This window comes from Papaver somniferum, unplaced genomic scaffold (genome assembly GCF_003573695.1).
Source record: "Papaver somniferum cultivar HN1 unplaced genomic scaffold, ASM357369v1 unplaced-scaffold_96, whole genome shotgun sequence".
NCBI classification, from domain to species: domain Eukaryota; kingdom Viridiplantae; phylum Streptophyta; class Magnoliopsida; order Ranunculales; family Papaveraceae; genus Papaver; species Papaver somniferum.
The window spans coordinates 67,632-74,149 of NW_020652748.1; positions in this window are offsets into that span (position 1 = coordinate 67,632).

A 6,518-nucleotide genomic window follows, 5' to 3' on the forward strand; every position below is an offset into this window, starting at 1 on the left:
ACTAGTTAACTCCCTGTAGGAATTTTGTTCTTATTGTTCAAGGAGGAACACTAGTTTTTTTGAGTAGTTTTTATGTGTTACATTAGATATTCCAAATATTTTCATCTTCCCAAGTTTATTAATTGAATTTTATTTTGGAAGATGACTTGCAATACGTAATCTTCATGGTTATATATATTGCTTATTTTGTGAGATTTGTTCTATATTATTATTATTGGTGACTAGAACATATATATCGTATTTTCTCATAGGTTAAGCTCTAGCACTCTTAGATAAGAGGAGTAAACTATTTTGAGAATAGCAGTTTTGATCTTCATGGTTATACTTTTTGTGATTAAACTGCTACAGGATTCCGTAACATGTTCTTAGAGATCGACTCATCTCCTTGATTGTGTCACCACCAGAGAATAAGTGGTGAACTTTAATCTCTACGCTCGTACATGGCTAGATAAGTTATAATTTGTGACGGTCCGGATTTTCGGACATCCAGCGGACACGGATTCGACCTTGTGGGTTGGGTTCGATCCAGCTAGCAAGTCCAAATTTTCGGATTCTCACTCGTGTAGGACCAGATTTTAATAAAATACGAAATTCAACTCAAATAAAATTTATAAGTGAAATATAATGTTACAAAATCAAAGTATATTAAAACAAACCAACATTCTAGTTTAACTGAAAACGCGCAAAGCCCAAATCCCCATAATAAATATTAGTTTCTTTTACGGCTAGGAGTTCTTTATTGTCTGCGGAAAAGGGAGGAAAAAGGGTGAACAAACCACGTACCAGTAGGAAGTTTCCAAAAATAATAGAGTGCATCGATGATCAAACACATGCAGACGACACGATAATTAAAATCATGCATACAAATTCAAAATAATACTTATGTCATTCTCAATCAAAAATAATTAACCTTTTTCTTATTCACAACCTTCAACCTTTAATTCTAGCTTCTTAATCTAAAATTGCCAAAGTAATTCCAGTAAACAAACCATTTTCTTATTCACAATCTTGAAACTTAAATTCTAGATCCTTAATCTAGTTATCATAGTTATTCTGGTAAACAAACCATTTTTATTTCCCATATAGTCTTCTTTTTTTTCTTCAAATGATTCTTAATCTAGATGTCAGAGTTATTCCGGTAAACAGACCACTATTGTTCCTCAAAAATTCTTTCCCGAGTAGCCACCAGTGGTGGGATGCCATAAAGGCCTGACATTTTTGAAAAATAGGGGGTCTAACAACACCACCCAATATTTCGCTTAGCAATCTGTATGGAAAAACTCGAATATAATTTTAAAAGAATCAACAAGACTCAATCAATTAAAAGTATATCAACGAGTTTATCTCTCTCTCTTGTTTTGATTTACTCGAGATAATAGAAATCAACGAGTCTTTAATCAAACACAAGGAATAACTTGGATGGTACCAAAGACCAATATCCAAGGATCAATCAATGACAATCAACAACCAAAGGTTGGATTATTCTAATTTATAATCTTAATGCACAACCTGTATTATTTCAATTATAATGATAAAACAATATAATGCGGAAATTAAAATAACACAGACACCAAAAATTTTGTTAACGAGGAAACTGCAAATGCAGAAAAACCCTGGGACTAGTCCATATTGAACACACACCGTATTAAGACACTACAGACACTAGCCTACTCCAAGCTAAGTTCGGACTGGACTTTAGTTGAACCCCAATCAGTCTCCCGCTGATCCAAGGTACAGTTGTACTCCCTACGCCTCTGATCCCAGTAGGATACTACGTAATTGATTCCCTTAGATGATCTCACCCACAACTAAGAGTTTCTACGACCCAAAGTGGAAGACTTGATAATAAACAAATATGTCTCACACATACAAGTCTATCAAAGGATTAATCTGTCTCCCACAAATAAACCCTAATGTTTTTTGTTCCGCTTTTGATAATAATCAAGGTGAACAGGAACCAATTGATAATCCGGTCTTATATTCCCGAAGAACATCCTAGAGTTATCAATCACCTCAACAATCTTAATCGTATGGTAGCGAAACAAGATGTTTCGGAATCACAAACAATGAGACGAAGATGTTTTTGATTACTTTTTATATCTTGCCTATTGTAGAAATCAATCTCAATCCAATCAATATGATTGTACTCGTACGATAGAAGATTCAAGATCAGATCACACAACTACGATAAAAATAGTATCGGTATGGATTCACAATCCCAATGAAGTCTTTAAGTCGTTAACCTGGTTTTAGAAGAAGAAAACCAAAAGTTAAAGGAGACACGACTCTAGCACGCAAACTAGTATCACACGTAAGGTGTGGGTATTAGTTTTGCAGAGTTGCTAGATGTCCCCTTATATAGTCTTTCAAATCAGGGTTTGTCATTAAGTTACCTTGGTAACAAAGCAATCAATATCCACCATTAGATGAAAACCTGATTTGGATTCAAGCTAATATTTCTCAACCGTTAGATCGAAAACTTAGCTTGCTATACACAAATGAAATGCACGCTTCTAGGTTTTCTAACCGTACCCAAACGTGTACATTGTTGGTTCAACAATAGTCAACCAAAAGGTTAGCCATGTGAGCATTCCATATCAACCATGTTCTTCTTCACCATAACTAGTTCAAATGACTTCAATATGAACTAGTTAGAGAGTTGTTCAATTGCAAGAAATCTTATGTAACTACATAAGACACAATCGAAGCAAAAATGATTTGATTCACTTGAATCCGGTTCATGAACTTTTATAGCAACGGTTTGCAAACTTGCATTCCTTAGTCTTTTTTAAGTTTAAGTTTAGAGATCATATTTAGATATATAACCTTCTCAAGTTCGCAGACTAGGTTCGCGGACTTAAGATACCGCGCAGAGTTTACAAACTCCAGCAGAAATTCACGGGATGAGAACTTCGCCGGTTCACGTACTGGGTTCGCAGACTGACTTCGCGGACTTAGCTTCACATAATAGTTTGTCAACTCCAGCAAAAATTCTCGGGTTTGAGAACTTCGGCAGTTCGCAGACTGGGTTCGCGGACTTGGCACTTGCCATTCTTACGGTTCTCTTGATCAACAAAGTTCGCAAACTTTGGTTCAAGGAATAAGACTTATACATAAATGTGTTTCCACAACAATGCTTATGTCCATCATTGGTTATGTAATCTAAACTTTCATTCCAATCATTGAAACATTCTCAGAGGACGTTATTCAGTTGTTATTCATAAACCTTTCTCGTCAGAGCAATTTCCGAAGTGATTGAAACATATCATGACTTTCGTCACTAGGTAAAGATAAACTTGGTCGAAGCGAAAAGCTTACCAACACATATTTAGAGATATAGATAGGCGAGGTATACTTAGCTCGAAATACCAAATATGTATAATCTTATTATATATATATATATATAACATACGACTTTTTTTCTCAAAGAGTAGGAGATATAATAGATAGACTTTTGAGTGATAGATAAGTTCAAGTCTCCACATACCTTTTTGTCGAGAAGTTCCACCGGTTCCTTGAGTATTTCTTCGTCTTGTATGATAAATCGCCATGGAGTCCTTGAGCTCAACTACACTTACTATCCTAGTCCGAGACTTAGCTATAGTAGACTAGAAATCAAGACTTATAGTTTTGATCATTAACATTAACAAACATGCGTGAGATAGCAACGCATGCGAGTTTGACCGAGAAATGCTATAACAATCTCCCCCTTTATCAATTTTAGTGACAAAACTATCAATACATATGAAATACAAAAAAAAAACAAAACAAACTTTAGTAGATGAAAAGGAGAGGGTACCCAAATATACCTCAAGCTAAAACTTTTCCTACCTATAAGTTCTTTCTCTAAAAGTGATTGTCTATGGACTGAGTCGAGACAATACAACTAATCGGTTCACACTTCGGTGATCGTATATGGATACGAGATCGAGACAATACAACAACGAAGTATGTTAACTTGATATAAAGGTTCAGACTTAACCAAACACAATAGGATTGCTTATCAAGTAAATAAGAATTAACATTTGTGTAATTTATTTTAATTATAATAAAACAATTATAATGCGGAAAGTAAAAGTAAATGACACAACAAGATTTTGTTAACGAGGAAACCGCAAATGCAGAAAAACCTCGGGACCTAGTCCAGAATTAAATACTCTCAGGATTAAGCCGCTACAAAAAATTACACCTAACTTCGTATAGTTGAGACCTAGTAACTAACCCTATAGTTCACTTAGTTCCGTCTGTATTCCCACGCCTCCGACCTATGAATAAGTCACGTACTTGGAAAAATCCCTTTGGTTCGTATTCCAAACAGTAAAGTAACAAGAAATTTGTTTGGTATCAACTCTATTCAACCAAGTGATATGAGTTAGACAAAGGCTCTTAAGTTTATCTCAATATAAACTCCTTCGTCGGGTCTAGATCTATATTATGTTCAATCACCTAAAGGTAATCGGTTAAGATTAAGCCAACAACACCTTTAATCCTAAGAATCGTGTTGATGCCGATATACTCAATTAGTCAATCCAGTCTGCCACAAGGATAAACCGATTATTAATTGGATCCTCTTTTCCCAAACAAGTATTGTGCACAACAAAGATTATAAAACCCAGGTCAGATCTTTAATATCTTCTTTGTCTTCAGATTTTCTTAAATATTCAATAAACAGGTGCACACAATCACTTGAATCTCTTGTGATCAATCGCGCACAGAACGGAGTATGTTAACAATATATTATCACAAGATCGTCTTTAAAACTAACAACAGTCTAAAGATCCCTGTCGAAACTTTGAGATAGTTTGAGTGAATCTTATATCAGAATAGAAGATTCTCAAGAATAAACAAACTAGCTGCAATCATATTTCAACCACCGTCAGTCAATCAAATCAATCGAAAATAAAGATAAACCGTAATTATATAGTTTCCCACCAACGGGTCGTGCTAGATCTTCTCAATCCCAGAGAAGACTTTAAAACAAGCGGACATAAGAGATTTCACCTAATTAGATTACTCTCCTCTCCGATAGGCGGCTACACCAGTAATATTGACAAAAGAGAAAGTCAAATGTTACGAAAGATTAGTTTGCCAGAAAGGCAAACTTCGTGTATTTATAGACAAGGAAGTTTGGACACCAAGGAATTTCCAAAACCGAAAATATTCTCAAGATATTCATAAATGCACAGATTCGGTTTTCATAATTCCTGGAAATTCTCTGTCCAAAAATACAATCGAAATCTCTCGGAAAATCTAATTAGTAAATTCACATTACTAATTTCATAATTTCCCTACAAAGATAAATTAATAACCTTAATTAAAAGATTCTTAACTTACTTATGTTTCGATCCTGAGATTCTCTTCCCTTAGCCGTTAAGGAATATCTTTGAACAATTATAGAAATAAACATTCACAACACGTGTTCAACGTTTGTCGACATCTTTACTTTGTAAGTTCTCTTTCACACTTACAACCTTGAAACCGATTTGCCACACTTCCAAACAAGTTTAGAATTGGTTCATCTGACTTTCAAGAACTATGTGATTGATCAAACCAACATTCAATCGAATCATGGGTTTACGGTTCTACCAAACAAATTTTTGTTCTACCTCCATGTGAGTACTACGCATAGTCATACTAGATTCCCAAAATATTCGATTGACTAGGTACTAGGATCGGTTCCCCACATATATATGGTATCTAACTAATATGTTTTGCACACGTTCACAGGATCGATTCCCATTTCTGCTGTAAACCTTGTTGCACCCCATACAAGGATCGATTCCGCTTGATGTACTGCACCCCTTACAAAGATCGGTTTCCTTTCCCATGGAAGACATAATCCGATCATACCAAGGTGATTACTTAAGATTGGTTTTACTAATAAAAGTTATACCAAGACAAAAGTTAGGCCTTTGTGAATAGTTCTACCAAAAACACAACAAGTTGTAAGCGGTTCTACTTTATCACACATATTGGTTGTTCATAAGAAATGCAATGAATAACAAAACCAGTAACACCTCGCAATTTCCTTTTCGGTATATTAAACAAATTTATGAACTTACTTCCTTAGAACACATGTAAACATTGTTCCCTAGGATGAAATCCTTACCTTATAGTTATACCCATACATAATCACAATAGCATTCATTTGATTATGGCGATGTCTTATCTACAAATTTTAATGGTTAAGCAATAAAACTCGTATTGTATTCCTTAATACTATGTCTATCAAGAGTTCAAATTGCTTCACAGTTATGTTTTCAAGATGCACGACTTGAAAGATACGTTAAGGAATGAAATAATTCAAGTCAAATATCACTAACCTCAAGTGGAAAGATGATTGTTCTCGTTGTAGCTCATTGCTTCTTCACATCTTCAGGTCTTCGCAATACTTGTAATGTCTCATATCCTAATGCTTTCAAGCTAACCTATACGAAGTTTAAATCTAGTACATAATCAAGCGAATCTTAACATGAGTTTTGATTCACTAAAATATGACAACCAAAATTGACATACGA